At 45.6% G+C, this 26,149-nt stretch overlaps 1 protein-coding gene across 9 annotated transcripts in view; it reads right to left on the bottom strand.

Annotated features, from left to right (window-relative positions):
• Window positions 1-26,149, bottom strand: part of ZHX2 (zinc fingers and homeoboxes 2) — a 75,627-nt gene that overhangs the window by 16,935 nt on the left and 32,543 nt on the right. For 7 of the 9 annotated variants that reach the window (XR_003992510.1, XR_003992511.1, XM_030493822.1 and 4 more), the window contains one exon: window positions 25,834-25,905. The exons of the other annotated variants lie outside the window; for them this stretch is intronic. The gene's annotated coding sequence lies outside the window, so the exon portion shown is untranslated. The remainder of the gene's footprint in view (window positions 1-25,833; window positions 25,906-26,149) is intronic. 9 annotated transcript variants of the gene reach the window in all.

Genomic DNA, 26,149 nt, shown 5'->3' on the forward strand with positions numbered 1-26,149 from the left:
AAATGATAGAATAATCTACTTGGACTGCTTCATGCCCTAAAAAAAAAATATATACATTTATATTGTAGCAATGATCATTTGTCCCAGCCAATACAGTGGTCTTAATCTCAGGCTAGGCAGGAGATGCTCCTTCTTCAGGAAGGCACACATCAGAGTGGATGGGGCAAGCAAAAGGCAGGAGGGAGAGCACCAGAATGCCAAGGTGGGGACAAAATTCCAGGTTTCCTTGCTTCCCAGCCACTGCTTTCTCCTCCCCTCCAAAAAAGGGCTGGTAACCCACGGCTTGCACACGAAATGGGGCACAAGGGCAACCACAAGGGGTGCAGCTCCCACTGGTTTCTGAAGTTGGAGCAGCCTGGGAAAAGCTTTTTTCCTTGTAGTGTGTGCTCCTGCCAGAGGCACCTGCTCTGGTGTCCTGCTGAACACATGGCTCAGCGGGTGTCCTCCACCTGAGATGCAAATGCTAAGGGATAGAAACGGACCCAAAATCCCAGTGGCACCTATGACTGCCAATGCTCAAAACCCAAAAGGGAGCTAATGGGTGCAACTCCTGGAGCCTTGCTCTCTCCTTTGGGAAGGAAAAATATAAACTGACCTCTTCTAAGCAAGAAGACCACCTCCCTGGGCAACCTGTGCCAGAACGCCAGAATTTTACCACCCTCATTGTAAAGAACTTTTTCCTCATGTCCAGCCTGAATCTGCCCTCTTTTAGTTTAAAAACATTATCCCTATCCCACCCCAACAGACCCTGCTAAAAAGTCTCTCCCCGTCTTTCTTATATGCCCCTTTTAAGAACTGAAAGGCCACAATAAAGTCTCCCCAGGGTCCTCTCTTCTCCAGGCTGAACAACCCCAACTCTCTCAGCCTGTTTTCATAGGAGAGGTGCTTCATCCCACTGATCATTTTTGTGGTCCTCCCCTGGATCCTCTCCAACAGGTCCATATCTTTCCTGTAGTGAGGACTCCAGACTTGGACACAGTACTGCAGGTGAGGTCTCACCAGAGCAGAGTAGAGGGGCAAAGATGCATGAACCACCCATGCAAGACATAGCCACATACATCACCAGATATTCTCAACACCTGCAAGGGGGCTGAACCTCTGCCCAGCGCCCTCCATAGGTGGCTTGCAGGGGCAGTGAGCTCCAAAGATGAGTCACGTACCCTGTCAAAATCATCTCCTTTAATCAGCATGTGTTTACTCCTAGGGTGGGTACTTGCATGTTCATAAGAGAGAAATAAAGACCAACAGATTTCTTAAGAGAGAAATAGAAACACTATAAAAACATTCATTCTAATTAGTTTAATTACTTGTCTGTGCAGCTCACTGAATCCTCATCATCGGACTGGATTAAACTGACTAGATTGAAGTAATTCTTCCTGTTGAGTTTTTATCCACACCATGTGGTGGGAGGACTAGATCGTCATAGACACAAAACAAATTATCTGTAGGCATTATCTTCAGCTACACCAGTAAAACCTGGATGTATCCCATCTTCAATTTTATGCAGGGAAAAATAGTTTATTCTATTTGAATGTTCAGCTTTATTTCTTTTCAGATATGTTTTTAAAGACTGAATTATTTTTTTTCCTGGCAAAGGGAGGGGTGTTGAAAATGTAGTCTTTGCTTAAACAAATTTAGTAATCATTTCCCATTTGTTAAGATCAAACATCTTAACAGCAATGTCTGTTTTCTCCTTTGTGTCATCCATCAGTCCATGACACTGCCATTTAGACAGGGTACAGCTGTGTACATTTCCTATAACACAATGCATTATTACATATTCTCCCTCTTCAGATTTATTGTTATTATAGGGGCACTATCAGTTAAATACTTCCAAAACAGAAAGAAGATGGGCTATGACACAATCAAGTCATTTGATTGCTTTACTCCACATGCTTACAAAACTTAAACAATACAGAACTTTTCCCGCTTTAGTACTTTTCACACTGCTTGTCTCCCTTGGCAAATTTTCCTGCTCTGGGATCCTCCAGCACCCTGCCTTTAGTCAGCTGAGGGTCAATTTTTTCCAAGTAAAACTATCAAGGCACTCACAAACGCTTTTGCAGGTGAACTGCAAAGGGGAAACCCAAGTAAAAAAACCACACATTCTGGGCGTCTCTCTTGCATGGCTGCAGGGAGAAATGAGCTCTAACTTTCCCAAATAACAAGCTTTCACTCCTTAAGAAGTAGCCCCTAAAGCCCCACATCTCTTGGCTCAGGCAGCATATGACACACGTCACAGCAGGAAACAGAGAGAAGTGCACCCAGACGACCTTACAGGGGGGGAAGGAGTAAGGGCTGAGGCCAGGGGATGATTTGGTGACCACTTCTTAGAAGGGTTTAGATTTGAGGGAAAGAGAAAGGAGAAGAAATCTCTGCCACCAGGATATCACGTCCTAAGACAGGCAATACATGCAGACTTACAGGATGTTTAGCCAACTCTATTTGTCCAATCTGTGGAGCAGCCTTTGCATCAGCCTCAGTCAACACAACAGCAGCACTGAAGGAGTCTACGGAGCTCCCAGAAGAAAGGAAGGAGCTCAATAATTAACACAAAACATTAGTAACCTGCGTGTGTCTATAGCTGCACACCTCCCCCTTTGACTCATTCACGATGTGTTAGGAAAACGCAGATGGTTGTGATTTATAAAGCTGATGAGTCACTGTACCTCTTTCCTTCCCCCCCAAGGGCTTCTCTGTATCTTCACATTCCCCAATGAGGAGTGTGGATCAGAGGATAAAACACTACACAGCAGACTAGCGTAATGTCTTCCCTCCCACACGATGGTTTTAACTGTGTCCCCTAAACACTGCCATTCTTTTCTCCTACCCCCATTTCTCTCTCCACTCATCTATGCTCCAGTGAACTCAACTGCTATCACTTCAAGCCATCCAGATTGACACTGCTTATGCAGTCTAAACCTTTGCATCACCTGGAAAAGCTTCAGTACACAATAACTTCCCCTTTTAAAACATTAGGTCTGGCTTGTAATTGTAACTACTAAAATTATTCACTTCCTGAATGGGAAGTATTGGGCTATAGTGCCAGATGCTATTGAAGGAGGCCAAAAGCTGGGTGTGGGGTATGGAACAGCATCTCAAGCCCACTACACTGAATACTTGCACAGTGATGCAATGGAAACATTCATCTTGATATTTCCAGAAGCAGAAATTTCAACACACCTCCTTCGAAACCAAACCACCCCTGGAAACTGCCAGACGGATTATCACAGGACCAGAACACCCAGTGTCCTCCTAACACAGCCAGAGGATACCAAACAAATCTGAAGTCCGCAGCACTTCAGGACAGCTCCCATTTTAAGCACATGAACAGTCAGCTGCTGGCCTAACTCACACGGTTCAATACCCTGATGAACCAAGGAGGCAAACCTCGGGCATCCCACATCAAAAGGCCATGTTTCTGTCTGGAGGTGCATGTACCACTGCTGGCTCAGGAGAGCACACTGAAAACACCCATGCTGTCTGTGCCAATAACTAGGACAGGTCTCCCCTCGCTAATCCAATTCAGATGAATGACCCTGAACTACTGGCAGATGATGCACTTGTGTTTCCCAACCCAGATCTCTATTTAGGAGACTCCTGTGATACAGATGAGCCCCTGTGTTGCTGGGAAAACATATCTCCTTCCTCAAACCTGATACTATTTCTTCCCAAATAGCTGGTGCCCGCTCTCCCAACCAAGACAGAGATTAAGAGCAGGTGTATAAGGTCAACAGGCCATATCTCTGCTGTGCCTGCACACAGGAAGGTGGCTGCTGCTGCTTAAGAGGAATGAGGTGCTTGGGAGAGTACTTGCCTAATGCAGTACTTTGCATTGGTCTGATCTCCTCAGCTCCCTCTGGCCCTCGCGATGAGCAGATTTGGTTCTGCTGAGGAGCTTTGGAAGTATCTTGGTGTAAATAACATTCACTCTCATCGCATTTAGCACTAAATTTCATTGTGCTTTACCTGCTTAAAGCAAAGAGTGTTTCAAAAATGGCCTTGTATCAAACCATGAAAAACACAGTTCCTCATCTGGAGGCTTTTCTTCCCAAAAAGCAATGACATGACTTCCACTGACTATGCAAAATAGGTATCTTTTCTGGGTCCTTTCCCCTCACGTAGGAGTCTGCCTTAGATACTTAATGACCTGTGGTGACCAGGGGTTCCCTCTGGACCAGTATTTGGAGGCTTTCCAGCTGTTAAGACTCTGATCCTCACAGCAGACCTGTGAATTAAGGCACTGCTATCATCCCCGCTGCTCAGATGGGCAATTAAGGCATGCAGAGAGCACGGCCAAGGCTTTGCTAAATGGCCAAGACAATTTACACCTTGCTGCCACCAAAGAGGATGAGGTAGTGACAGTGCAAAAATCATGCCTTACCCAAGGTCTTCAGCAGGGCTGGAAACTGCATCCAGGTCTTCCGTACTATAGGCTACTGCTCCATCCTCCAGTAAATTCAGGTTATCCTCCCATCTCCCAGGTTCAAGATATTTAACAGCCCCTGCTAAAGGTGGTGGTACTCTTCGGTTAGGCAAATCTAACCTCTCAGCAAACAAGCACCAAAGTCAGAAAACCACCACAACTCTCACCAGCAGGCTCACGGGAGGAAGCAAAAGTCTGAAGATCAAAGGTCTGAACTATCTGCCTTCCTTCAGAAATCACTCATCATGTCAGGTGCACGCACACAGCAGAGAGGCCCGTCTGCTTCTGACAATGCCAAACTTCTCTCCCTTTTAGCTTGTGTCCTTATATAAGCTAAAAGTTACCTTCCTCTGCACCAAAACACATGGCTAGCAAAGCCGCACCGATTCTTCCTGGTCTTCCTTTGCTTGAACATTACAGTTCAATAACTCTTCCCCCCACTCCCTAAATTCTGGGAAAATCTAGTATTTTAGGGAGGGCTCCCACGTGATGAAGACCTTCTTATGACAATCCCATCTCATCTGAAGTCTCTGGGTACCATCAACATATTGTTCTCTTCTCTCTCTGGCTCTGGAGGCTGTGGAAGAGTTGACCCACACCTCTTTCAGTCAAGGTCATATTTTTTTCCTGCTGTTCGTAATACAAACTGAGCATTCCTGGCATGCACCACATTATCTCTTCATCAGCTCCTCAGTCAGCTCCGAGGTCAAATACTGAAAAAGTGACCCTCTAAAAGATGCTTAGCTACTCTGTTTTCAATCATCCTAATCACATGCTGTGCCTGTTGAATTTGTTTTATTATACCTGCTGTACTTCATCTTCTGCAATTCCCACTTAGATCACCTCTGCATGTCATTTTCCCCTTATTGGTTTCAAATTTCATCTCAGCACTTTGTTTTCAAAGCGTATTTAATTATCTCTCCTTCTCTTAGTAAGCACCCAGACCTCATACCTATACAAAATACTTTGGTTTAGTATAATCCTATAAATTGTGTGACAGAGAACCTACCACATGTTTGGCAAAAGAAGCAAAGAGATAACAAACAGCAAGTCCAGAAAGATCCTTCGAAACATCCACATGCTTTTGCTTCATTGAAGGTCACAAAACACTTTCCCCAGCTTACTGAGCATTTTGGTCTAATACAAGACCAAAAGCCACCAACAACTGTCCTTCACTGGAAACCAGAAGCCAGCTGATGTTCCAGATATCTACATCATCTGAAGCTCAAAATTAATAGTTTTTTGTAGCTGAAGGTATTAATGAAATAACACTGTTCCAATTTCTTCTGTCCTCCAATAAATATGCTCCCAATCAAATATTTATCTTCCTTATGAAAAATCAGATTAATACATACAATTTTTAAATTAAAATAAATTAAGAATGAATGAAACAGAACTAGAAAGCCTTTCAAAACTGTGTTTGTGTATGAGGCCTGTCTTGCCATGTGGTCCTCTGAGGTTTCAGGTGGGTGTGCAGAGTTTATTAATCATCCCTACAGGCGCCTATTAGGCAGTGCAAACAAATGTATTTCGCCCCTGTGGATCACGGGACCTACGAGCTTCCTCTTCCTCCCCGCAGCACCCTTTGCTGCTGTGATTTGTCACAGGGCAGAGCCACTGCCCTCTGTGCACAGTAACAGTTCTGCTGTTGGGAGAATTTGGCACGGCCACAAAGGACCTTTGTTCGTGCCAGAAGTTGGGCACACAATGCAATCCTTCCCCCTTGTCACACAGAGTTGGGTTTCCACAGCCGGGTTAGAAACACTCCCCGATGACTGTAACCCACAAACCCAAACTCCATCCCCTTCCCCAATACGAGATCCTTCTTCCCACATCCAGTATTGCAGGATGGAGGAGAAAGAGGGAAGCAGTCACTGCTTTTTGGGGCATTAATTCCTGTGCACTCTAACCAGACTTGCAGCAAAGATGGGTCTGACGGACTGCTGGAGCTCTGCCTCGGTCTCTTTGAAGGGCTTATTGCTACCTGGATACTACAAGACCACCTGAATATAAGGATCTCCAATTTCCAGGTATATTCCTGTCTTCAAGAGGCCAGAAATTTGGCAGACAGATCTGATCTAACATCAGGTGACTCTTTAGTGCTTAATCTGACAGCCTGTGTGTGCATGTGTATTATATTATTATATATATTAATTTATTTCAGTGTAGCAGCTCTGGGGCACTGCTCTGAATCCAGCCTGCCTCACCTTTCCCTCAACTGGCCCTTGTATCAAGGGTCCCAGGGCCAGCAACCAGGAGCTCCAGGAAAGGATGCCAATACAGAGGGCAAGGGACAGAGGGTGAGCACACCCTGACACGATGCTGCTGGAAAAAGAGTGGGATTTAGTGGGATGCAAATGTCTCTGCATTTTCATTTCACCCAGGCAATAGAAAGAGGAGATGATTACTGGATCACTCACAATTAATATACCAGTTCAAAAGAAGCAGTGATTCTTTTGGAATCATGCAGAAAAGGATCTCTGGAAGTAAATGAAGTTTTGTAAGACCCGATTATGTATTAAAAAATAATTAGACACACTCGTAAATACAATCAGACCAGCACAGTCCATGCCTTCGCAGACTTCTGCCACAGAATGCGCCACAAAGACGGACACATTTTGTTTCTTCCACTTCTGATTTTAAACATTGAGGAATGCAGAACAAACCAGTTCCTACTTCCAAAACTTAGCTTGATCTGGACCATCCAAAGCTTGGATGCTTTGGCATCTGCCTGGAATGCCCCTTATGCTCCTAAACCACAAAAGGGACCATGTTTCACCCAGACAGATTATTACTATGCTGGAGAATAAACTACCAAGGGAAAACAAATAAACAAAAAAGAATTGGCAAAACCTCCCATTCATTTACTTCTCACCAGTGGAAGCGTTTGCCATCAGAACACCTTAAAGTGTGACAAAGTACGTTTGGCAGTTCCCTCCTCCCATCTCCTCCCACATGTTTTAATCTGGGCATACTCACTATTCCCGGTACAGGGCCAGAGTCATCGCAGGCCTCGGCATCTTTGTCTCCCTGGTGCCTGGAATCCCCCCCCGGGCTGCTTCATAGCACGTCCAGATGAACAAACTGTAACAATGATGCTTGAGCAATACTTGAGGAATGGAGAAAAGGAGGAGAACTGCTCCTTAAAACAGTTCTTACTGAAGAGTATTTGTCTAAATCCCCTTTTTTCCCCTCTTTTCTGTTAAGCTGGGTTTCTTCTCCCGTTTCTGGGAGGCCAGAACCAGGTCTGCAGCAGTGTGCCCAGGGCTTATGCTCGCTCCCACCCGCTCCAGCAAACCCTCCTCCTTCCTACTCTCTCCTCTGTGCTGCAAAACAGGCTCCAACCAACCAGTCATCAAAATCCAGCATGACACTAATATTCAGTATTTGTTTGCCAAAACACATGTGCGCTCCTTCCAAGGGAAGAAAGAAAAGAAAAAGACATCCTTAATGATATAATTTCAAGAGCCACTGATTTTGTGACCAGCTTGCCTTAATTTAGTTTGTCTCCTGGTTTTGTAATGTTTGTGAAAATCTCTCTCTCGCAAAGAAACAGCCACCAAACACCCCACTATGAACTCCGTGCAATGTGGCAGCTCTTTCCATGGCAACCCACCAGCACTGAGCCTGCTTTTCTGCATGGACTTCACTGCACAGGGAAGGAGGGCAGGGAAAGAGCCTGCTGAAAAGCTCCGGCTGTCAACTCCAGCCTGGCAATCCTGCCACCCCAGGGAACCAAATGCACCAGGGAAAGGCAGCACATCTACAGCCTTGCTGCTAAAACCTGTCTTAGCTCCAACTGTTAACCAGCTGCTCGGTCATTTGCAGGTTGGTTGATTTGCCTGCTTGGTAAATCAGTCAATGTACTTTGTTTCCTAAACAGCATGGAAAATTACTTTTTTTAGTCCTAAAATCATTCTCTGCACCAGAAGGGAGTGGAATTAGGCAACTGGGCCATGCTCCCAGATGCAACAGCAGGATGCTCACTGGGGATATCTCCTTTTGGAGGAGAAGCTGTGTCACTCCCAGCACTTACAGGACAATCATGCTAGGCTCACCATTGCCATGGGCAGCCTGGTGGTGTGGAGGGCAAGGCAGGGTGCTTGTGAGCTCCCTCGCTACCCCTGATAGCCATCACTGGATGTTGTGCCTGATGTTCCGCTAGGACCAAACTGCCATTGCTGCAGCACCAACTAAACATGGGCCAAGCTCTCAAGCTTGTCTCTGCAACCACAAGCTTTCCTCCAAAACACACCCTACTACCCTTTGATGAATACTTCAGAAATTCAGCATCACCAAGCATGTGGGAGCTCAGACCTCCTGTCATGTCACGTCTTTGGCTATTCTTCAACTTAATCATGTAGCTAAACCCTTTGTGAAACTACTTGGGATTCAAAGCTGACACACAAGCCAGCTCCCAGGGATTTTGCCCCTGCCCTTCCCAGCAGCATTCCCTCCCTGTCTTATCACCTGCTTAAGACTCTGCCTTAAGCACTACGATTATCCAGACTGGAGCAATCCAGGGTTATTTCTCCTGAGGCTTTATGTGAAAGTTTAGCTGCACAACAGTTTCTGAGGTTTAGGAAAAAACCACGTTCCACAGCAAGAACTGATGCTATTACTTTCAGTCACCTGACCCCAAAATCCAAATAAGAAGGGGAAGGGGAGAGAGAATAGTTCTGTTGGTAAGGCTGGAGACGGCAGAGATCTGAAATAGCCTCTCACAGAAGCATTTATCAGCCATCACCTCTCTCAAATCCAGTATGGGCTTCAAGCCTCTTTCCCAACAAAAGCACTGGCAAAACACATGTTTATGTGAAGAGCTTCAGTTCCAGCAGACCAGCTACCTTCTGATGGGGAAACACTTGCTCAGGAATGTTTCCTGAAGCAACTCCTGTCTCAGGACTTTTGTGATATTCAAAGGACTAGATCAAGACTTACTGCATGATCCTCACCTGAGAGAGGAGCCCAAGAAGAAAGAAAAAAACCAAACCAAACCAAAAGAATAATTCTTGAATTACTTTTGGGTTTTTTTCTCCCCATGCAGTTCCTCTTCATGATTTCTTTGTCTCGTGGTGGAGATTTGCTTCTCCTCCAATGCCTTTTGCCTTCTTCACTCCCACACCAAAATGTTCAGGACATGAAGGAAGATCAGCAAAAGCCAGACAAACTGCTCATATAGCTCCTGATTTGTGTGGCCTCTAGAAATGCTCCTGAGAGGCCATCCCTGCAGAGGAGGGCTACTTCTGGCTTGGGGAGGAATTGGGCCCAATATGACCCAATGCATTTAACTCCCTGGTATCTCCCGTGGCCTCACAACAGTAAATTAAAGGGTAAAAATCAGAGGGGAGAAAGGCAACAAACAAGAAACCATTAAAATCTTGTGGTGTTCATGCAGGCCACAGGCTTCTGCTCTCCTTTTGGAAAAAAATAATTTCTAAAGCAAAGTTATCCTGTGCATGGTACTGCAAGAAGAGGAGAGACAGCCAGGGAGCGTGAAAAGGCTGCAGAGCCTGTAATGGAAAATCCTCACTCAGTCACTGAGCCCTCCTCTCGTAACACTTATTAAAATAAAGCGAATATGATGAAACACAGCCTAATTGCACACAACACTGCTGAGAAATTGGATCCAGCTGCTGAAATCGGCTCCCAAACCCCTCCTCTCCAAATACTGGTGGTTCACATCAGTTAACCGCATCCAAACCACCCCTGGGCAAGAAGGGATGAGAGAGATAAAACAGGATGGGCACCCCGCGTTTGATTCGCCTTCAGAGCAGAGACGATGTCTAAATCTTTGCTTGTCTCTTTTGTCACTTGCCAGGGTTCAAAAACAGCATCTCTAACTGTTCCCTAATGATGAAAGGTGGCACTAACTGAAAGAGTTCAAGGGCGACATCCATGGGACTTGGTCTTAAATGTTCCATGAGCGAGTGAGAAAGGAGCCTTAATATTAGGACTAGGAAAGCAAGTTAAAAAAGGGCCTCTCTGTTTTCTTCTCATCATTTGCTTTTAATTCTAGATCTTGTTCTTTCAAAACTGAATTCAAACAAGAATAGACAATTTTTACTCCTTTTGTGGGATAAATCAGCCTAACTGCTGAGGTCAGTGTTTTCAGACCAACGCATAAAAGCAGAAGACCCAGCTGAGGAAATTCAGTGCTGACTGATTCATCCTTTAGAAAGGATGAAGAACAGCCATCCCAGCAGTCAAGTTTGTCCTTTGAAGGCAAAACAATTTAGTGTTAGTATTAGATGGCAGGAATAGGAAAAAACCACAAACCCTTTCCAGACTGCCGCGAGGTATCTTTTCAGGGCTTCAAATCCTAAACAACGGGATAGCCCCTGTGGTCCATTGAGCTTGCAGTGAACCAAAGTGATGTGAAAGGCATCCTTCCCCATTCACTGAGCACTGCTGCTCACCCCTTGTCTCCTGCCCTAGACATGCATACAGAGACTGGGGCAGCAAAGTGAGGAGAACCACTAATTACTTAACCCATGGAAAGGGGCTTCAAATGGGATCCACACTTCGTGTTTCAGAGGAACCAAAGCACAGTCTGAGGCTTGCAAAACAAAACCACCATCACCACCCCCAAAACCACACAGCGAAAACCCACCAAAAGCATACTAGGAACTAAAGGAGGGGGTGGAAAGTACAATGAAATTTCATTCTGATCAGAAGAAATCAAGGTGGTGTTTGTGGGGGAAAAGAAAAGTCTTTCCTCCTTGGACAACCCTATTTCAAGATTCAGGCGCATACACACACAACCTGTATCAAGCTACACAAAATCAGCACTCGCCATTTCCTTAGGGTGTAAATAGCATCAGGAAAGAAACACCTTTCAACCCAGCCCTCTGTTTGCTTCCAGTCCCAAGTGACTCAAAAGAAGGGCTGTCTGAAGATGCTCAGTAGTGGGTCAATCTTACCCAGCAGGTAGGAGAGCTAGAAATCAATCACTTTAAAATAAAAAAACCAACAAAAACCCCTAAGGCTTGCTGGCAAGAAGTAAAATTGGGGGGAAAAAAGGTAAAGATGAAAAGCACCTGTAATGTGTTCAACACTGCACTGAAGTTCTTCTGAAAAGAAAGCACATAAGTGGTAAGAAAAGAAAAGAAAGGAAAAGAAGAAAGCAGCCCATTGACACCAGCTACAGATATATATTTTTTTTAATGGGCATTAGGTCAGCAGGGCATTTTCCATCTGCCCTGCTTAAACCAGAGCTTTGATGATGTTACATGTGTGATTTTAATACAGCATTTATCCTGTTGGGACTGTAAGTTTATTCTTTGTGTGTGCACATGTGCATAGATGATAGTGCAGGGTTTTCCTGAGGGAAAAAGGGAAAAAGGGAAGAACGCAGATGAAAAGACAGTAGGTGTTGGGATGCATCTCAACTGGTTTTTGGGTTGTTGACGAGGGGAAGGGGGAGAGAAAGAAACAAACAGCATGCTGGTCAAGGCAGCAATGATAAAACACATTTTTTGCTGGTTTTTTTTTTGGCTATAGATTTGTATCTACACATAGATGAAGACACCCAAAGCTTCCTCCTTCAAAAAGACTACAAAAAAGGAAAGATCATGAATCCGAATCCACAGTCTCCTTTCCTTTCAAATTCCACAGTGCTTCTCTAATTCAACAGGACTGTGTAAACAGACTGGAGCCCGTAAGAGTTCCCAGTGAATTAGCTGCTTGACTAACAATGTGGAAGTTAAAGAAGATTAGCTGGAAGCTGAAGTCAACATTTAAAACACAGACTAGGGACAGACTGAGCAGGTTTGGAAGCTAGCTTTCAGAAAAGCCTACCCTACAACCTTAGAAATCTCTTAAATTTAATTACCATAGTTTTGGGATAGGTTACCATAATTAGACTAGATTATATTTTTTCTTAAGGTGTATAAGAACCCTGGAGAACACCACCGTTTGTGCCAGCACTGATTCACTATACACTTAACTGCATGTAGTATACTTAACTACACACAATACCTTATATAGCAGAAGACATCCATATCTCTATGGGGAATCTCCACCACAGGCAACATGGGCGTAGCAATGATACAGATGGATGGCGCATGGATTCACTTTGCCCTTTGGCAGGTGAAGCTGGGGTAGGAAAAAGGCACTCAAGACCCAGCAAGAAGCTTAACATTCAAAAGTTGCTGTAAGAACAACTAAGGGGTTAACAATTTCCAGTGGTTTTACTTTACAAGGGGCAAGACAGAAATGGGGATACATTTTCAAATTTAATTTTACATTCCCTGAGGATTATATTCCAGGAAATGACTCTGTTATGTGAATATTGTTACTGCATGACATTTTGGTCCCATTATCTCAGACTCTTTTTGGCATGTATGTCAGATGTGATTCACCATATGTTTAATGACATGCAACACACTGGTTCAAATATATCCTACTAATGCAACAAGCCAAGAGAACCGTTATTTTCTTATGCTTCAAGTTACAACTTAACTCAGAAATGCTTCAGTCACACAGTCCTCATCCAATTTTAAGATCTCCCATGTAGATTTATGGAACTTTAAACAACAAAAGAAAACCTCCTGAGACAGATAAAACTGTTTTTCATAAATTTGAGAACGACAGGATATGGTTTAACTGTTAGCACTAGAAACATCCTAATCCCAATACCTTCTTGAGCATTTTTGAGCTATTCATGTGAAGTGAATGTATGACTGTTAGGCAGGATTTTTATAGCGAGAAGGTTTTCCCGGATCAACAGCTTCCCCTCAATCACAATTTCAGTGCTACAAAACTAAACAAGCCCCAACCCCTGTCCCAAAGAGTTTACATAGTATTTCCCTGCTCAAAGGGGAGTTAGGAGGATTATTAGCTGTAAATTGCTTTGAAGGTAAAAAAAAGAAAAAGGTAAGTGCTAAATATTGCTGTCTCCATGAGTCAACACATATGCTTCGAAACTCCCTACTAACCATTTACACTATGATGAAAATAGCAATTTTGAGCAATAAGCTAGATGCTCTACAATTGGTAGCTCAGGAACAACAAGCAACACAAAGCATTACTCTCTCTGTCAGTAGCCCATTGCAGACAAATCTGTTTTAAGGTTAAACCTTATACTCATTCATTTCAACTCCGGCAGTCAGACAAATTTTGTTCAACCCCTTCAGGCAAAGGGCTGAGCATGCTTCTACCCTGCAGAGGGCAAAGAGCAAGTGGTCAACCTTAGTGAAGGGATGACCACCCTCCTGGACTTCCTATGAAACATGGCTTGTTTCAGCTTAACCACTGCAGTGCTGAAGGTGCACAGAGCAATATGGCACCCAGCCCCTGCCAAAGAGGGTCTCAGATAAGGGGATAAGGAGCAGCAGAGGAACACCAGCCACCCTCTACCTTCCACATAGGAAAGGATGCACAGGCTGGCGTCAGTCATCCTTTTGACCAAGTAAGAAAAAAATCCACCAAATTCACTCACAGGAATACAAAGCCTCCCCCCTTCCTGAGCGTCCAATTGCTTGGATAAAATCCAGCCTTTGTAAAGCAGCCACAGACTAATTTTCAGAGTGTCCAGTACCCAAATCTCCAAGCAATTTAATGGGACTCCCAGGAGTTCAGTGTCCTGGAAAAAAATGGAAGTCATATGCTTTTCATACAGGTGTCTGACACAGCACTGGCACCTAAACCCCGACCAATATGCCAGCTATGATGTTATCTGGGTCTGCGGTGCCACCCCAGCCAAGGCTCCCACCAGCAGGAAGAACCATGGAAAACACAAGGACACACACCGAGGTCTTTACGTAATGCACTGGCTAATGTCACTGAAGCAAACTGGCTCCTTCGCTCAAGTAGATTAGGTGGTATCCTAAAAGGAAAGCACAGCTAATTACATGAACTCTTTGAACGTCAGTGTTTCCTGAGAGGAGTCCCCAGGGATTGTCCCTCGTTTTAGAGATCTCAAGGCTGAGTGTTTGAGGAAGAGCAAAGGCACAGAGCAGTGTTGGACAGTGCCAGCAACATTAATCCTGCTAGAGCCTCCTGAAAAGCAAAGTGAGCTGATTGATAGCAACTGATGGGGCTGCACAAAAGAGGGTGGTTTCTCCCCCAAAACAGACCTGGTGCTGGAGAGCTGTGACCATGATACAAAACATGAGCAAGTCTTAATGCTCAACACACCCCAGGAGCCTCCACCTGAGCAGACATTACACCAGGACCAGGCGAGAACACAGATATGCAAAGCAGGGGAAAGAACTGATGCATTTTGAAATCATCATTTACTGCAAAATTCCGGGGTTTGAAAGCAGCATGAAAGCAGTGCGTTTTAAGGGAGGCTTTCAATAGCCAGCGGGTGGTTGGTATGGCATCACCTCTGTTCTCAGAGCGTTGGGAAGAGGTCTTGGAAAAGGACTCTGCAATTTTCCAGCAGCTGTTGTACTATTGATGCCGTATGTGGCTCAGGGCTCATTACATTGGTGGTACTGCCGCTAAATTTACAGGCATATGTTTCAGGCAGCCGTGGAAGAGGACAGGACACCCAAGCCCAGTGCTCCATCCCACTGACATATCCCAGAGCACGGTAAATAGACCAGAGGAGAAGCAACAGTTTCAACACATACCTATGACTGGCCAGAAACCTAGTGCCTCTGGTGTAAGTCAAAGCTTCACGAACCTGAAGCAAACCAATGTACAGGAGTGACCACACGGCTCCATTGCCCATAAGCGCTGTGCTATGCAGCACGCCTAACCCAGCGATGCTGCCCAGAGCCGCAGCCTAGAAGTTCTCCATCCTTATAAGTGAGTTTATTTCATGCTTATTCCTTTTGCAACTGGCTTATGAAACCCTCAAAATACCTTTCTACTTGTATATGCTCTTTTGGAGTCACCGACCCCTTCTACCAAAACCAAGAGCAGCTAAAATACTGTTTTCCTCCCCACTGCCACCACGGCAGCTGTTTGGATGTCACCATCTTCCTCCCCTCCATTTATCACGTCCCCAAGCACAGCTGTGCATGGACCAGATACATCAAGACCACAGAGCAGCACTGGGGGCACTTTGGGGGAGATGAGTACAGGACTTCTTTTTGCCTGGTCAGTCTCAGGCTAAGGACATGTCAGAGCCATTCTCCATGGGAAGGGACATACAGACCACTGTCCCCTTGTGCCTGCCTGTGCCACCACCATGGGCACATACCACATGCCAGGGGATGCAAACCCGACTTCCAGCCTGCCCTGTCTGATTCCTATGAGTAAAAACCCTCTCTGCGACCCCTGAAGGTGATGTATGTTACAGCTGGTTCTGGAAGCTTTTAACACACAGGACATACCTCTGATTTCACCACCACCTTCAGCAGTCAGGGCTAGTGAGAGGCTAAGGTATGCAGACAGGAGTTCATCCAAATGACACAATTACTCAGCCAGACTTGGCCTGAAAGAGACGCTCAGAGATCCTCATAACATGCACGAAATGCACCCTTCAAGTTTTCACAGACAGCAAAGTAAGGTACTTTTGGATCTTCTTGTATTCCAAATGGCACAGTTTCTAGACTAACAGACCAAAACTTATCGCTGCAACAGGCAACATGTTACATTACTGCTGCAGAAGTTTCTTTGCTTTTGATAACATGCACCAAAAGGAACATGTTCATAATGAAGCAACACTTATAAAGGGTGTGCTCCCTTCCCTTCGCAGGCACATAAGGGCTGCTTCTCACCTACTAGTCTACCTAATTAATATATAACAATTAGATAAGATTGTAGAAATATATTCTATATAAATAATAGAACATATATTTATATATATTATCAATAACGAGTAGTAACAATAAATCAAGACCATTCCCCATCATACTGGAGCTCGAGTCTCCTCCTGCAGACGACTCTGAGCGCCGCACTTGCTCCTCACCCTTCCTACATGCACTTATGGCAGCATCTGAAACCCAGAGCCCCGAGTGCTGCAGGGCTTGATTCATCCATAGCAAGCCTGGCTGGATTTTAGAGTGCAGCAAACGCAGTTACAGTCTGGTTTGAGGCATGCAAGCAGAAGACCATGCTTGGTGAAGTGCAGACAGGAAACATGCCAGATTGTTTATACCCAAGTCATGACTAATGTTGACAGTGAAAATCAAGACAATTCAGAGACCACCACTGTGCTCAGTGCCTTTGTGGTGCTCTTCCGTAACTCCAGCAGCAGCAAAATTTGGACTAAGCACACCCTACCCATGCAAGTATCATGGCTGCATTGCATGAAACTATTCATGATGCAAAGCATGTGATCCTCACCCCTCTCTGCATTTGCTGGGTTAGGAGACAGAAGCAGGTTTTCAGCACACGAGCAGACTTGAACACAGGTTCAAGCACTCCTGCTTTCAGGATATCAACCTTCCTGATTTTCCAACAGGCACCCTAGCAAGCAAGCAGCCACTGAGAAGACAACACTACCAAGAACTACTGACAGCAGCAGAAGATAAAAGAAAGGTCTGGGACAGGCAGAGGTGGGAAGTTTGCTGCAATTTTTGTCGCTTTCTATCTCTCTCCTTTCAACTCACCTGACTCTTTCCCATCCTTTCATGGTCTTGTTTACCAGGCAGACATGGAAGTAGCAGTGTGTGTTTTTAATCAACTGGGACCAGTAAAGAGGAAAGCTAGCAAAGCCTGGATTAGCTTTAAATGCAGGGAGTGAGAGTTTGGGCGAAGGGAAGAGACCCCATTCTTGGTTACATGGGGATTTGGGACAGATCACTGACTTGCAATACCAGGTGCATGCATGGGTCCCAAACCTCCATAAAAACACACCCCACAAAGGCTCTCAGGCTTCATTTTGGAGCGTCCTTACTACTGCAATATCTCTGAGCAGGGCTTTTCACCAGCTTGGATCCACCCTTAACCTCAGGGGTGGGAAAGTCAGACCTGCCAGAGTGCATGTCATGCCTCTCCAGACGATGTGCCAGTCCCAAATCACTGTCAATTGAAAATCTACATAGCACATTACACCCATACAGAGAGGCTGAGCTGGGGAACAGCAGGTAAACTCTTCTACACCAGCCTGTGTTTGCAGTGGAGCTTTTATTTCCCTTTGCAAATCACGTTTCAGCTTTTCCAGTATGACTCCAGTACACAAACCCAAACAAAAATATAGGCTCTTGTCTTCTGTTTCTTTTTCCCTCCAGACTAACCTGATTTCCCTCCTTGGGAATGATTTTCAGGGCAGATCTGACCATGCAAACCTGCCACCCGCCACGGCACTCAGAAGCAATATGCATCAGGGATTCCCTGCATCACTCGCTGCTGGGTCTGATCCACCACACAGGCTCCTGGCACTGCCATCCCTCCCCAAGAGCCCACTGCTCGCCTGTGTGCCACCACCTCCACTTGGAGATGGCGGTGCTCCTGACCTTCCCTGTTTTCCCATCTGCTCTACTGTCCGGATTTTGGCTATTGGCCACAGCTCTCTTGCCCGCAACCTAGGAACATTTCTCTTACACCCCGGCACTTAACCCAAGCAGGATCACTATCCTAAAGCATTTTTCTCTGTATGCTTTCCAAAATGTGGCCACAAGATGAAAATTCCAAGTAGAAATGTTATTTCTCTGCCTTCTCACCTCAATTCCCATTTCAGCTACTTAACCCTTCACCCTATGATATTCAAAAGCATCACTGCTCAGACCCCTACCCTTGCTAGTCACTGTCCCAAACCCTTCCCACCTCCTTCCAGGGAATGGCTCCCCTTGGTCAGGGTGTTCGGTTCAAACCTCTCAGCCCCCCTTGTCCCTCTGTGGTTGCCTGATGGCATTTGTTAACGTCGCAGCACTCGCCTCCTCCGCTCCATCAGCAATGCCAGCTTCATCCATCTGCTCCTCAGCTTCCCCCACAACAGTCACTGCCTGTCCCTCACGCTGCCCCTCTGGCACGGCAGGACCTCCTGCCATCCGTCTGCACAGCCTGGCCTGGCCTGCAAGCCTCATGGAGACCCATGTCTGCTACCAAATCAGTCCAATTTCATTTCTGCAGTGTGTTTCAGTTCCTTGCTGGTAGGACCTTCTCAGACCTATTGGGAACCAGAGCTGACATGGGTGGCTCCAAGAATGTGCTGTGGTTGCCACTATCCACTGAGAGACCCTGCTCCCGTCATAGCTCCCACCACATCCTGGGATCGCCTTTGGGACTCCTTGAGGTTGCCATCAGCTGGCAGAGGGATTTAAACAGAAACCAAAAAAATTTATCACACCAAGAAGTATGGGATGCAACTCAAAAGGATGCTTTAAAGAACTGCCTATCACACCCATCCTCTTTGCGGTATTACTGCAGCAATAATATTATCATTATAATTTCAGTTGCAACAGTACACTTTCAGCATAAATAGGAAGAAAAGCCTTAGTTCTCTTCCTGGCTTGTAGGAGGAGTTTGGGCAAATCTCTTGCACCTTAGTTGACATGCCTGGGGACTGGGTTTGCTTCCTTCTAAGCTGTTTAATCCCAGCTGCCCACCTGTCAGCCACATGTGCATGTCAGCTGTGCTGATTTGGAAGGGGGATCCAACACTGCATGATCAGAGCACTGTAACGAGTGCAGATGTCCTCCAGCCTGGGACACTGTTATGGACCACCTGAAGAAATGGGTACAGAAGATCTCTGGTGCAGGATGGCACTTCTCTCACCTAATTTTCACCATCTAGTTTACGGCTCAGAGTGACTGGGGAAGAGACTGACAACTGAGGGTTACGCTTGTGACCTGCCTCAAACATTTGTCCTAAAGCAGGATGCGACATCTCTGCAAGTGGTGCAGTCTCTGAATTGATGCCAAAAGTGGTTACACAGCTACTATAGAATAGCTGCTTAATCTAGGAAGAGCTGGGGTGAAACACATCCTGGTCCATTTCCCTAGGTCTATCTTCCCCACTTATAAGATGGGATAACAGCACCATGCTAGCCTTGGGGAGAGCGAGAGGTCAACTGCATCAGTCCCAGGGACCTGGCAAGACACAATGGCAGTACGTGATGGAGGTACATATAGTCTTGGACTCCTCTGCATAAGCCAAACATTGAACAGCCTTTCTCTCAGGAAATAAAGGTGCTACCTTCCAAATAAGGTTTCGGTACGATATTAAGGAATGCGATGTGAATAGAGATTAAGTGTGCAATAGTGAATTAATCACAGAAAATAGGGGCTGGGAGGGAATCCCATGAGAGTGACACATTTACTTCATTATTATATCACAGATGACATTAAGTATCCACCAAGTCCCTCAAGGCACAATTCTTGCATAAAAAGCATCCTCACTTACTAAGCATGATAGAACCTGCAACTGTTCTACAAATAAAGGGTATTTACAAAGAGAGCTGTTAAATATTTATTTTTCTCTGGAGACCGAGTTCTCTGTTCACTTGTTTCTGCTGCAGAATCAGGGATCAGAGGAGATCACCTAAAAAAAGACCAGGAACCAGTCCAGAGCCTGATCCGGACACAGCACCATCCTCCTCCACAAGCTGGCGACTGAAAAGCATCCAACCTGACACAGAGGGAACATGAAGCAAACAAAATGGGAATGATCTCATCCGGGAGGCAAAGGTAGAAGAAGGAATGCCAGTGACAAAGCAGCGATTAATACACACTATCGTACCGCTCTGTCCTTACAGAGCTGGCTTGGCACTATACATTAATGAAGTGACAACCTTCAATTGTGAAGGGTAACTGCAGATTTGCATTACATTTGCTTTCTGTCTGGGGAACAAGCACACATTTCTCAACTAATAAATTAGTGATTCTTATTTTTTTTTTTCCTTTATAAAAATTTTTGTTTGGAAGCTGACAATTTGGGGGAAGGGGGAGAGTGGTGAAGGAAAAAAACCTGACCAAAAAAACATGGCTCTGAATTACACTTCACTGCTAACCCTTTGTAGTAGTAATTGTAATAGTTCCTACTCCAGCTTGCCAAAAGCTGAGTTTTAATTAAATATTAAAAAGCTATTTGTTAAAATAATGTTGCCATAGCAACTAGAGAAAGCTAAAATACCCCGGCGTTTCTGACTCACAGCATATTAATCAACCACCAGCCATTATATAATGAGCACCCCCCCCCTGCAAGCGCCCGCAAGAGCCACAGCATCAAACACCCAAACCCACAGCCCTGAGCTGGGCTCTGCTCCTGGATGGACTCTGCCCATCTGCAGGGCTGGGGAGTTATCCAGGCTCAGCCCAGGAATCACATGCCCAAATACTTTGGGGAAGCCATTCCGGAGCACTCGGGGTCGGTATGTCCCCATGGACGTACTGGGCAAGGGCAGGTTTTGGTGAGGGCACAAGGATGGTGGCTCCCCACGTGCCTGCAGCAGCAAGGGGCTTGTGTGGCTCCTTCCCAACAAGCGCCAACCACCCGCCTCCAATGCTTGTCTCACAAATGTGGTGCTCGCACCTGACCTAGTTCTGTAAAATTTGGGTTTTTAATTATTGGAATTGTTTCTTGCAGCAGGCGCCTTCCTACCGCCAGGCCAAATGTGCAAAACTCTGAAGATTATAGAATCATACAGTGGTTTGGGTTGGAAAGGATCTTAAAATCATCTAGTTCCAACCCCCTGCCATGGGCAGGGACACCTCACACTAGACCATGTCGTCCAAGGCTCTGTCCAACCTGGCCTTGAACGCTGCCAGGGATGAAGCATTTACCACTTCTTTGGGCAACCTGTTCCAGTGCCTCACCATCCTCACAGAGAAGAACTTCTTCCTTGTATCTAACCTGAACTTTCCGTGTTTAAGTTTAAACCCATTACCCCTTGTCCTATCGCTACAGCCCCCGACGAAGAGTCCCTCTCCAGCATCCTTGTAGATCCCTTCAGATATTGGAAGGGGTCTATGAGGTCTCCACACAGCCTTCTAACCTGGCAAGATTAAACCCTGCAAGCACTGCCCACCCAGAATCACTTATTTACAGATTTAAAACAAAAAAAATAACCCAAAACCCCAACCAACCTTCACATCACATTTCATTCCCACCCAAGCAGAAAAAACTCTTCTACACTGCCCACACAACACAAGGATGGCAACCTCAGCCATCCAGCTGCCAAGGCTGGCTGACCCATGGCATTGGCACTCACTGCCAGCCTTGTGGGATGCTTTTCCCAGTGGACACAGTTTGTGTCAGAGGCGATGAGACTTTTCCCATGGGAAGAGCTGCAGAAGGGAACCAAGTGATTGAGGTCCAGAGCAACGCTGGCTTGGGGGAAGAGGACTGGGAGTGAGAAGAGCAGCTGGTTGCTCAGATGGAGTTGGGGACAACCTTCCTCCCCCTCAATGACTCGATTTTGTGCTTTTAACTCCCCTTCCTCTTTTTTCTCCAATGGAAAATAAATACCTAACACATAGTTATTAACCAAAAGGAATGTGATGAATATTACAGCATTTGTATGCCAGCTTTGGTTTCCTGCTGCTTTGTTTGGGTGTCACAGGCTGTGACTATGACAACCACAAGCAGCTAGTGGACTGATGTCATTTGTGACATCATGCTTAATGGAAACGAAAAGGAAGAAGAGACACTACCAAAAATAAGAATGGAACAAAACCTGCTTTTGCCTCTTCAAGCACCATCAACTCCTGTTTATGGAGTAATGTCCCAAAGCATCACCACGCTGGGGCTGCTGGAGAACCAGGCGGCAGCAACCCTGTCCTTACCAAAGCCTGGGCAGTGCTAAGCATTTGCGAATACCTGCCCTCTTCTCTCCCTTGGCTGCAGGATGAATTGAGAGTCTGCAGTGACATTGAAGACATCTCACCCCTTCCCAGCTGCAAACCACTGGCACGATCCAAAGCTGAAGCCTGGCTTCCAGGTCTGAGACAAAGGGAGCAATGAAGGTTTTTGGCTAAGCCTCATCTCTCCTGACTCAGTTTCTCCTGCTCTCCAAACAACTTCTCCTCCACGTCTCTATTCTTCAGTTATAGCAGTGTTCCCCCATTCCTTTTAAAAATAAAACACAGTCTGTCCAACATTTCTGGAGAGTTGCCTGACTGAGCACGGGGGAAACGTGCACTGGTTTTGTGAGGAGTGCAATGTCCAGAGAGGTGGCTTTTCTGGTGAAAAGTACAAGGAATGGTTTCAGCCTTTGAGGGCTGCCCCAGCTGGAGCCCAATTTCTCACCCCACCTAAGAGCAAGGAGGCAGCACCACTGCTGCATTTCACAAAGCCATTACTGTGCGTAGCACTGGCACTCATAGGACACTGACCAGGACTTTCTGTGCTTTGACAGAAAAAGTTTACATATTCACTGCTCAAGCTCCAAGTCACAAAAGCCCCCAAACACTAAACCCTAAAGTCCCCATCCCATCTATATCTTATATAGCAGAGAACAGTCCACTGCAGCATCTCCTTTATAGTTACACATCCAGAAGCCTTGACACAAACCAATTAATTTTTCTAAGCTACTTTTCCCTGAGTTTTTCCAACACATGGGAAGTGCCTGCCCTCTGCGCTCTTCTACCAGGCACATTGTGCCTGCACAGCACAATGTTGCAGCCTGACCTGGGCAGCCCCAAGGCCCCACAGATCTGCAGCCAACTCACCAACCTGTCCTTAGATACAGTGTCCTGGGGTGGGAGAGCAGCCACACCACTGTGCTACGGCTGAAGATGCTTCTCCTCAAGCACGTATGACCTAAAGGAAACCTTGCCCCTGAATCCTCCCAGAGCTCGGTCCCCCAAAAAGAGGCAGCTCTGCTTTGCACTGCCCAGAGAACAAAACTCCCTCAGGGGATCTTGCCCATTAAAGTGGATATTGCTTTTAAACAGCAGAACAGAGATGCTGCCTTACAAAGGAGAGGTGGATTAAAGCCTAACAGGTGAAGCCATCGCTGCTCTCTGCCCTGCCTCTTTGTGCTCATCAGTGTCCCCAACTATCCCCAACTTGCCCCCCACTGGAAGCAGCAGGAGCTCCCCAAACCAACACCGTCCCTGACTTCTCATAACACAGCACATCAGCACTTCGTCTAGGTCCCCTCTGCATGGACATCAGCTGGAGCCAAACCCGAACCACTGCTGCATCCCATGCTGCCACCCCTCACAGGGGACAGCACCTCCAGGAGCAGCCACAGGGAATTTTCACCTCTGGGTGCTGGTGGGGGGGAAATGGAGAAAGGGAAATGGCAAACAAGCCTCCTTTCCCCTCTCTCCATCAAGTCTCTCACTGAACACCTGATCCTAAAACATTTTTCAGGACAATACTTGGAAAGGATGCAGAGAGCAGACGTCCAAGAATAGAGCTTTTCCAGCTCTGGTTTCTCCCTGAGCTCCTAAGGAGGACACAGTTTCTTGGTCAGCATCACCCCATTGCAGCCATCTCGCATTGCCCAGTTCCTCATACAGCCAGAGCTGTAGGAGACAGGTAAACGGGAATTTACAGTCTCCTTTCACTGCTGAGCAACAACCACATCTTGCTGCAACAATTTCAGAACCATCTGAAACCATACACAAGTTACTCGGGCAGCCTTCCAGGCAGCCTGCTCTTGCTTTCTCTCTCCCCTCTTAACACAGCTATATCAGAGGCATCTGCTGACTGCATGCTGCCCGCAGCATCACTGCTTTGGTTTAACAACATAGTCAACGGCTACCTGGGACTAGCTGTCCACCTTTGAAGAGCAGGTCCTCTTGTTTATTCCTTCTGTGGAAGCAATCGCCAATGGGAGGCACTAGGACACAGATTCATTAGGATCTCAGAAACACTTTGCAAATTTCAACACTGCCTACTTTAACAGAAAAACAAGCAAACTTTGCTTTTCAAATAAACAAGGAGCATTTCTAGCATATGGATATGCTTTGAGAGACGCAACATGTACACGTGGCATCTTTCTGCTGAATTTTGTTCACCTAAATAAGTATCTACTGTTCCCATCATTTTGGAGCCAACACAGCTGTAAAAAAAGATACTAGAGCCCATCCTGTGCAATGCTTTGCGACTGAAAAAAATAAGCCTCACAGCTCGATTAGCAGGTCTCATGTGACAGTTTAAACACCAAAGACTTAGGAGAAAATCTTTGTAATTCAAAGAGAGAATATGAACTATGGACCTTTGTGAGTGAGGATCAATACAAAACATCATCATAATTTCACATTCCTTTTCTCCCAGTAACTGCACTCATTGCCTTCACAAAAGGCTGAAAGTAGGATTCCCTATTCAGTTTTTTTGCTTACCAGTTTCTCAATGCTTGTTATGTATTTATTAAAGACTTTTTACCCCAACTTTACCAAACACTGACTGACTCAGTTTCTCTCCTGTTAATGAAACATAGCCCTTTCTTTTTTCAGGTTGATTTCAATTTGGGGCTTTATTCTGCTCTAGCCCAAATAGATTTGTATTGCTGTAACAGAAAACAGGCTGTAAGCCTCTGAAATAAAAATGGAAACAAATTCTGCTGATTTCCAAGTAACCATAGATTTCTATCACCATAGAACAGGGTAAAAATGGGATGAGAGTTGGGCTGATTTTAAAAACCCTCAATTCCCCCCCATATTCAGCCCCTTTAATAAAAAAATTTGCTTACAGTAAACCAAAGCCCAGAGCAATGGCATCCAAATCCCCCAAACAAATTGAATCCCTGTTATCCAACCTTGCACCAGCCCAGAAAAGCTGCTCCAGGAGCCTGTGCTGCATCCAGGACTCGAGCCAGGGTCTACCCTGGTCAATTTAGTGCAGCCCTGACTGGTCCACCTGGAGAGTTGCAAACCAGCCACAGCTGCTGGGAAATCACAGCCCAGACCCTTTAGCAATGCAAAGGAAAAGGCCATGGTGCAGCTGCTCCTTAAATGTACACTTCTGTATTTATACATTTACATATACACTTTTGTATTTATACATTTATACATAAAGCTCCTGGCCAAGCTGCTTTGGAGCAAGGGAAGAAGCCAAGCATGCAGGTGTCTCCTGTGCTGTAAAAGTTCCTCCAATGTTATTTTATCACATCAGGGAAGAGCTAAATATTGGATAGCTTTCTGTTTTGATGACAGGGCTAGGGTGCTGTGCATGCACACAAAAACCAACCTCACAACCAATCTGTGCTCTTCTCCCCTTACAGACTTTCTTCCCAAAGAATGCCTTCCCTCAACTCTCCAGCAAGATTTTGTTTCTCGATGGCTGGTAAAGCTTGGAAACAACAAACAAGCTTCAGATGGTGCTAATGGTCCATTCTGCTGACCATATTCTCAGTTAAATGCATTCATGTGGTTCATATCTGCAGTGAGATAATTATTCAGCCTATGTGGTAACACAATGCTGACTTTATTTTGTGGCTCGTGAAGAGGTGCCAAAGGCACACAACTGGTTCCAAAAGACTGGATTTGCTTGCTGTAAACATTTCTTAAAATGTCTTTAAAAAAAAAAAGAAATTAAAAAAAAAAAAAAATCTTCCTTCTGTTTGAGCAAGCTTGTGTTTCTCATTTAAGGGAAAACAGGGGAAAAAAGCTACTCACAGCACTGTATTTCTTACATCCCGGGAATCTCAGTACTTATACCTCTCTGAAGGCGAGCAGAACTTCTGATACCTACAAAAGAGGGGAAAACTATGTAAGTCAGGGGGAAAAAAGAGGTGAAAATAGCATACATCCCTTCTACTCTCTGACTAGCAATGTCATTATTTCCACCAGCACCCGGGAATGCCGACTGACAGGAACTGCAGCGATTCCCTTTCCCAATGACCACCACTGACAGAAGCAGAATTTGAAAGATTTGGTCCTCCAGCCCTGTTACAGGAACACAACAAACCTTGGGGGCCTCCAGGGGAAAAAA

Source organism: Strigops habroptila, chromosome 1, assembly GCF_004027225.2.
Source record: "Strigops habroptila isolate Jane chromosome 1, bStrHab1.2.pri, whole genome shotgun sequence".
Classification (NCBI taxonomy): domain Eukaryota; kingdom Metazoa; phylum Chordata; class Aves; order Psittaciformes; family Psittacidae; genus Strigops; species Strigops habroptila.